This window comes from Cololabis saira, chromosome 13 (genome assembly GCF_033807715.1).
Source record: "Cololabis saira isolate AMF1-May2022 chromosome 13, fColSai1.1, whole genome shotgun sequence".
Classification (NCBI taxonomy): domain Eukaryota; kingdom Metazoa; phylum Chordata; class Actinopteri; order Beloniformes; family Belonidae; genus Cololabis; species Cololabis saira.
The window spans coordinates 18,811,665-18,820,376 of record NC_084599.1 but is presented as its reverse complement, the minus strand read 5'-3'; the positions used below and the strand labels follow the sequence as shown (position 1 = coordinate 18,820,376).

Genomic DNA, 8,712 nt, shown 5'->3' with positions numbered 1-8,712 from the left:
TGCACGTTTGCACGAACCTTGTGTTACTGCTGAGGATGACAATAAACTTCTTGAACATGTTTTTAAAAAAACATCCAAACTAGATCTTAGTGTACCCATTACGTTTGATTTTACCTATTAACTGGATTATTCTCCCTTTCAGGCGCTGGGCTCCGCCGGCAGGCTGCAGGAGAGCGGTCAGACAGCGATACCAAGTGGCAGGCAAGTGACATTACATCAACAAAAAAAACTACTTTTTTTTCAGTTTAAGATAAAAGATAATCAAAAAACATTTCTTCAGCAACGCTATCACTCACATGCACTTAATTTAAATACAGAGGCTGTAAACAGAACAAAAGAACCCCAGAGCGTCTTCATGTTCAATCCAGATCCAGATCTGTTCTGCAGTGCAACAAACAGCCGGGTTTGTGATCCAAGCAGGACACGAGTATCTCCAGGTCCTGTTGGAATCCAGATTAGCCTTCTGGTTTATGTTGTACTGGAGTTCTCAGTCCCTGAACAGGTTTTATTCATAGGTTTACTGAGACCAGCATTCCTCGTCTTACTGTTGGGGGAGGGACGCCATGTCAGCCCGTCTTTGTCTCTGCAGCCACCCATTCACGGCTGCCTGACGTAAGAGAGCCAGCCCTCTCTCCCGTCAGCCCACTGCATGTTTTAGAGGGTAAAACTGAGGCTAAATGTGACGGACCAGAACCAGATGTTGTAACTTTGGGAAATGGATGAGTTGTTAAATGTATTTTTCTGTGCAAATGAAGTTGCAATTCTTGTTTTTGAGCTGTTTTTCTCCCATTAAAGCCCATTTTTGCCCTCTGGTAAGCCGACCATGTGACTCTCGGGTCTGACATCCGGGGTCTGTAAATACGGCTCACAGACAACTCTCTGTTGTGTTACTTCGGTAGCACATATACTAAAATTGGAACGATACAGAGAAGATTAGCATGGCCCCTGCGCGAGGGACCCTGCCCGTTCTTCTCTGTCGGGGGAGGCGGGGGGCCGCGGGGGAGACGCGCCCGATTCGGTGAAATGGCGCCATCTGCTGGACGAAAAAACTCACCACAACAACAAACGGTGTATAAAACAGATCAGCGGTTCCCAACTCTGTCATCAACAGATGACAATTAATTAGATTAGATTAGATTGAAACAATTAATTAGATTAGATTGAAGGTGTGTTATTATGAAGGGAAATAACTAAAACATGCAGGACAGTGTGACGTTTTATCTATCTAAAGATAGATAAAACTATAACATGGTTTATATTTAAAACCATATTAATTTTTGTATTAATATTATTATATTAATAAAGTAATGTATTTATAATTATTAATTTATAATATTATAATATTAAATGTGTTTCTCTTTCAGATACGTGGGCCCGGAGAACAACCAGACGACGTACCTGCCAAGAATCTGTAAAGTAAAGCTGCAAAAATAAATAGTGTATATATAAATAAACCAGATCCTGTTTTGGCTGCTTACTCCAGTTCTTCTTGTTATTTATGTCATTTATAACAAGAACAATTAAAGGTTTTCTCTGAGGTTTTTTTCAATAGGATCTTATCTGTTCCAGTCATGTAATTAACAATCATTTCAAGTGGATAATCAAACTATATTTATGTATAATTTAACAAGGAATGAGACAAGGATTCAAAGTTTTAAAGAAAAACAAGCCACATTTATTCATAAAAAAAGAAAAATAATACACACATGATAAACAAATATATACATTTATATACAAAATAAAAACAAATTATATACAAATTATAAAAGACTATACATTTATATACAAAACCTCATCTTTCTTTGTCTTTTCCTGTCCTTCCAGTCTACCACCAACGGCAGTTCTCACCACAGAGTCCTCGGTCTTAGCATCAGCCTCGGGCTGCCAGCACCGTCTCCCTGATGGCCACGTAGTCTCCGTGGATGAGGGACCAGCAGGTCTTCATGATCCCTCTGGATGAGGGACCAGCGGGTCTCCATGATCCCTCTGGATGAGGGACCAGTGGGTCTTCGTGATCCTCCCACGCGTGTGGCGGCAGGATGGAGACGGCAGAGCTGCTGCAAACGGCCTCCACCAGGACATGCTGAAATCCCGGCTGGACGTCAGGACGCTGGACCTCCTCCCGAGGAGGAAATGAACAAGAAAAAGAGTGTTGTGAACAAATAAAACCGGAAGAGGCCACAAATCACACGATATTAAGAATGCTGTTTGCTTCTCGTAATACTATATTTCACCTGGTCTTTGTACCTTTTGACCATATAGAAACGTAATTCTTGCCATTGTGAGAATGAGATGAACCTGCTGTACTCTACTGTCCTTACTTTTTAACTACTTGTGCTTTCTATTATTTTACCTCTTTTCTTATCATGTTATTTCATTTTATTATTTACTGTTTAACTGTGTCTTGCCGCTTTTAATGTTGATGTAAAGCTCTTTGAATTACCTTGTGTTGAATTGTGCTATACAAATAAACTTGCCTTGCCTCAATGGTGTAGATCTTCTGCAACACTGTACAATGTTTGTGTCTGTTAACGTCAGCTGTGAGTGTGGTGGTTACCTCAGAATCTGAGGATGCTGCGGAGCAGGAGACCGGTTTCCAGAGGCTCTGGGAGAGTCAGGAGACCGGTTTCCAGAGGTTTCCAGAGGTTTCCAGAGGCTCTGGGAGAGTCAGGGGCGGCTGGACCCGATGGCTCAGACCTGGGTGCCTTTAAATCACATAAGAATGAAGGAGAGAGAGAATGATAACTGCAATAAAACACAACTTGCAATCATTCTTGCTGCCATTATACAGTTTAGACATGAAACGAGCAGACGACAGTGATGTCACAGTCAGGTATTGATCAGTGATCAGACAGTAATGGCAGGATGAGCAGGTTACAATCATGTGGTGAAATTAAACAAATCTGACGTCACATACAGTTGTTACCGACCAGCCCTGTCCCGTTAAGGCGGTGTGTGTGTGTGTGTGTGTGTGTGTGTGTGTGTGTGTGTGTGTGTGTGTGTGTGTGTGTGTGTGTGTGTGTGTGTGTGTGTGTGTGCGTGTGTGTGTGTGTGTGTGTGTGTGTGTGTGTGTGTGTGTGTGCGCAGCGCAGGTATGAGAGAGACGAGAGGGTCTGCGTCGATTTAACGCAGGACCATAAATCAGCCTTTAGGCTACGCCGTAGACTCTGCGTCGATTTAACCGGCCCAAACTCGGTCATTTTACAATATAAAGTTGGAAAAACATCACGGTTACTGTGGTCATGTTCCACTTGGTTTAACTAGTTATTGGAAAATATTGTATATGTCCTTACTTACCGAATGCGAGACGAGAATGCCGAGACGGGGAAACCCTACAAAAAGTGAACCCAGAAATTCGGGCTCTGATTGGTCGAAAAATTGGAACAAACTCGGGCTCTGATTGTGATTGGCTGGTGGAAATTGGAACAAGAAATGGAACAAATGGAACAAATGGAACAAATGGAACAGAGAAGAAGGGTGTCCAGGGGGCGCAAGGATGACACGCAAATTCGTGAAGCGTTCCTCATTTTCCCTTTTGAAACGTCCACCAACTCAAGTATAGACTTAGATTCAATTTTATTGTCATTGCACATGTCAAAAATACAGGGCAAATGCAGTTAGCATCTAACCAGAAGTGCTTATGCAGTGAATTAACACCTTAATGCTTTTTGATTATCTTTTATCTTAAACTGAAAAAAATGTCGTTTTTTTTTTTTTTTTTGTTGGTGTAATGTCACTTGCCTGCCACTTGGTGTCGCTGTCTGACCGCTCTCCTGCAGCCTGCCGGCGGAGCCCAGCACCTGAAAGGGAGAATAATCCAGTTAATAGGTAAAATCAAATGTAATGGGTACACTAAGATCTAGTTTGGATGTTTTTTTCAGCTTTGACAATGAAGAGACAATGAAAAGGTTAGTTATTCTGGATGCAGTTTACAAACATGTTCAAGAAGTTTATTGTCATCCTCAGCAGTAACACAAGGTTCAGAGCAATTAAAAACTGGTGACAAGGCATGCATTTAATAATAATATTAACACTCAAAGCAAATAAAAACAAGAAGCTAAAAGTATAGACAGCTAGAAAAAAATTAACTAAAATCTGTATAAAAAAGGGCATTTAAAAAGGTAAACTAAAATATTTACAAAGTTGCAGGAATGTATTGACCAATTTGCAGAATGTACAATGGATATAAAAACGTGCAAAAATAAAATGAGCTTTTGTGCAAAGAGTCCGTTTTTACCCTTTTTTTTAAGTGCATTTGTACTGGGGTAGTGTGTGAAGTCTGCTTGTTCAGTAGTCAGATTGCAGAAAGGCTGTTCGTTTAGTCTGGTGGTTCATGCATGGAAGCCGTGACAGCTTCTACCGGGGGGACGAGTCTCTGAGAATCCTCTCTGTTTTCCTGAGGCAAACCTCAAAGAAGCTCTGAAGAGAAAGGCAGCTTACAGCCAGGGATGTGCTCAGCTGTCTTCACTACCCTTCCTGTTAGCAGCAGAGCAACCGCTGTACCAGGAAGTGATGGCGCCAGTCGAGACACTCTCAGTGGTGCATCTGTACAAGGTGCAGAGTGTACTGGTGCAAATTCCAGGCTGATCTGAGTTTCTTCAGGAAGCCCGACATAAATCGAGAACGTAGTCCCTCCTGTCACTCTTCCCGGAGTCTATCACCATCTCCTTTGTTTTACAAATATTGTGTGAGACAGCAACAGCAGACTATTTCAGCAGCTAATACAACGTTTTTCTTCAGTATATAGGCAAATCTCATCATCAGGAAGTTGAATAGAAAATAATTAAGGATAAAATAAATAAAGAGCTATGACTGGGCTGCAACGAATAACGAACATAGTCGACAAACATCGATGCATTAGTTGCCAGTGAATTTAATAGTCAATAATTAGGTGGACGTCATCACATGTCGTTTTCATGATGTCGATTGCAACTTACAACACTTCTTAAAGGAATAATGGCGTTCATGTTTCTTTTGATGACATCAGTCAATACAACAGCTTTAAAAAGTAAAAAAGGAGAAGCTAACGTTGAATGTATGTGACCATAAACTGTAAATAAACGTGTGACAAGCTGGTGAATCTTCAGAAGTCCCGGGGATGCCATAAAGACTCCCATATGGGGGCAAACCTCTATTTATCTGCTTTCTGGCCTTTATTTCCTTTGGCTGTTCCCTCCAGGAGTCACCACAGCCAATAATCCACCTCGGTCCAGCCCCGTTCTCTGTGTCCTCCTCTCTCTGACCAACTAACTTCATGCCCTCCTCACTTCCATAAATATTTGACATTTTCTAAATGTCTTCAATGGTCCAAAAGTTATACTCGACCATTGTCCAATAAATTACAAGACGTGAACTTGTTGGATTAATGCCTCCACATTTACAATCATTAACAAGGCAGGGAGAGGATGATTTTCCAGGACAACTTAACTGTTTACAGGACATTTGACATTTTTTCTCATGTTCCTTATCCTTTCCAGGATCATTTTCCAGGACACATGGGAACCCTGATTTAGTAACTGAATGTACAAATTGAAGCTTCCCAATGGGAATGTGTCAACTGGCTCACAATACTCTACTTCACTTCCTAAATATAATAAAATAAAAAATAATGTCCAGGATAAACGCTGCAGGTCTGAGTCTGTGCTTGTGAGTGTTGATGTCCCATGCAATACTGTTGTACTCACAGTTTCTCTGTTCTGTCACTTCTGCATTAATGGTTGCAACTGGTGACGGGGAATGTTGAAGGAAGAATGACGATGACCTCAGAAAACCTGCACAGCAGCAGGAATAATCCAGGCAGGTTAAATAAACCTGCATTTATTTAACCAGGCAGGTCATTAAACACATTCTTATTTACAATGACGGCCTGGCAAGCGACTAGGACCACTTGGGGGAAAAGGAAGTGGTTTAGGGAGTAAAACACAGTAAAATTGTAGCTCTACAAAAGGTAGAAACCCATTAGGGAGCATTTTTTAGCAAAGGAGCAGAAATTGGCAGAACAAAAAATCCCCACGCCAGGAAAGGTGAAGGCAATCGGGTCGGCCGGTGTTCTGCCAATTTCTGCTCCTTTGCCAAAAAAATGCTACCTAATGGTTTTCTACCTTTGTAGAGCTACAGTTTTACTGTGTTTTACTCCCTAAACCACTTCCTTTCCCCCCAAGTGGTCTCTTGCCAGGCCGTCATTGTAAATAAGAATGTTCTTAATTACCTGCCTGGCTAAATAAAGGCCAATGACTGAAAGAATATCAAATAAAGCGATAGAATTGTATATAATCGTATAATGTTCACAAAGTGTAATGCAATTCATGTTATGGGTAGTGTATTTTGAAGGATCAAATACTCAACATCCCATATTATCAATTTAGCGTGGCAAACATTGAAAATCGAGTGCGCATGCGCAGAACCACAAAGTCGCATTTCTCGGCAGGTAGCAGAAATTGGCAGAACACCGGCTATGATACCGTGTAATGATAAAACGTTTTGTAATTAAATAAAATGGTATAGCAACAAAATATTGGCTTCAAACCTTTATACGGCCCTTTATTCATAAGCGAACTCAATATCCAGCAGTTATATCCACTATATCCACGCAGTTTGAGGGTTTACAGGACGCGAACAGCGACGTCGTCCAAGTGTGTCCGTCCAAAAATCGGGTTTCCGGTGGCCCCGCCCCCTCACCTGCTGATTGGACACACATTCTGGGACAACCAATCACAATTAAGATATGCTAAAGCACCTGCTTGGACAATACTGAGCAAGGTTGGTTTACATCGCACGCATGTGCAGTACAACCATGAGTGCAACCAGCAAATCAAATCAATCTTTATTTGTTTGCTTTTCATTCAGAATAAAAAAATGCAACGCAAAGTGCTTTACATAAAACATAAAACTTGATAAAAACGTAACATAACTTAACATAAAACTTAATGCCCCCCCCACGCACACAATTATCATAACATTGTTCGACAATCCAAATAGTCGTAGGTTATGATTCTAACTTTAAAAAAATGTTATATGAACTTATTAACTTGACATATGACCTTATTTAAACACTGTTATTATAAATAATGTAACTTTATGCAATTTTTTCAAATATGTCCATGTCTTATGTCCAGGGGAGTTTTTACCTGCGAGTGTTTATGTTTATGTAATAATTGCTCCGGGGTCATGTTCATGTTCTGACACTGGATGGCTCATCCGGGCGGCTGTACAGACACTGCAGAATTTGGTTACTTTCCTCCTTCTCTGAGTTGGCAGGCTGAGGGGAGACCACTTTATATATGTTAAACCAAGAGAAAACGTGTTTTTCATAATAGGTCCCCTTTAAAGTTGGACATTTTAACATGGGGGTCAAAGGGGATTGAGTCACTTTTGGAGCCAGCCTCCAGCCGTCAGATGAGAAACTGCAACGAATCCTAGTTCTGCATGAGCCTCCTCCAGGAAGTGAGATGGTTGGTGCTTGGACCTGTTGTCACGTCGCCTTTAGGCGTTACGAGAACATGTTCAGCAGGGTTCTTCACAGCAACAACATCAGATCGACTCACCGCCCTCTCCTGCCCCCTCTGCCGATTCCTCCTGTCGTCATGGTAACCTGCCCGACCACAGCTCTGCACTGCCCCCTGCAGAAACTCCAGCTTTTAGTTTGGAGAGGATTCTGGAACTCTGCGTGTCTGTGTCTGTTTCTGTTTCTGTTAGTCAGCAGCATTCCTGGTGAATTCCACCATTCAACACACACACACACACACACACACACACACACACACACACACACACACACACACACACACACACACACACACACACACACACACACACACCGCCTTAATGGGACAGGGCTGGCCGGTAACAACTGTATGTGACGTCAGATTAGCTTAATTACACCACATGATTGTAACCTGCTCATCCTGCCATTACTGTCTGATCACAGATCAATACCTGACTGTGACATCACTGTCGTCTGCTCGTTTCCAGTCTAAACTGTACAATGGCAGCAAATGATCGTAAGTTGTGTTTTATTGCAGTCATCATTCTCTCTCCTTCATTCTTATGTGATTTAAAGTTGTCCAATTCACTCTGCTTTCCAGACTGAACACCCTGTTTTCCGGCGGGCCCTAACGGGACCCTCAGCCTCAAGGCCTCCAATGAGGCACATTTTGGTCTTCTTTGGTATTTGGTGCTGGCTTCAACTTCATATAACAATCTTCAGTCATTTGTATTCATGTCAGAAATTACCTGGATAGTTTTCCTTTTATTATTGATACTGAGAATGGAACATTGAGATGTTATAATTCATGGATTTGTAAGTAACTGCAATAAAAAATAAATAAATCTGCTTATCAGTGTAATCAGTTTGGGGAGATATGGGCCCGGTTTCACAGACAAGGCTTAAGCCTAGTCTCAGACTAAAATGCTGTTTGAGCTGGCTTAACTTTAAGTCACTTGCACAGACATATCTTAAAATAGTCATAGATTTAGTCTGTTCTGGATTAAACAAAGCCAATTGCAAAAGGGTGGATTAGAGCTACTCTAGGACTAAATTTAAGTTTATATTAATCCTGCAAAGAGGCAGGTTTAACTTCAGCTTAGTACTGTTTGTGAAAGGGAGCACAGATGTTTTGGGAGCATGGAGTATTTGGAATATCTAAATGAAGACCAATATTCGCTACAGAGGCTAGCCAGACAAATACTTTTTTTTTTTTTTTGTGATCAACT

The 8,712-nt window shown here is 41.4% G+C and overlaps 1 pseudogene; it reads left to right on the top strand.

The window, feature by feature from the left end:
* Nucleotides 1–884: 884 nt before the first annotated feature.
* Nucleotides 885–955, top strand: LOC133458855 (U6 spliceosomal RNA; annotated as a pseudogene).
* Nucleotides 956–8,712: the final 7,757 nt, after the last annotated feature.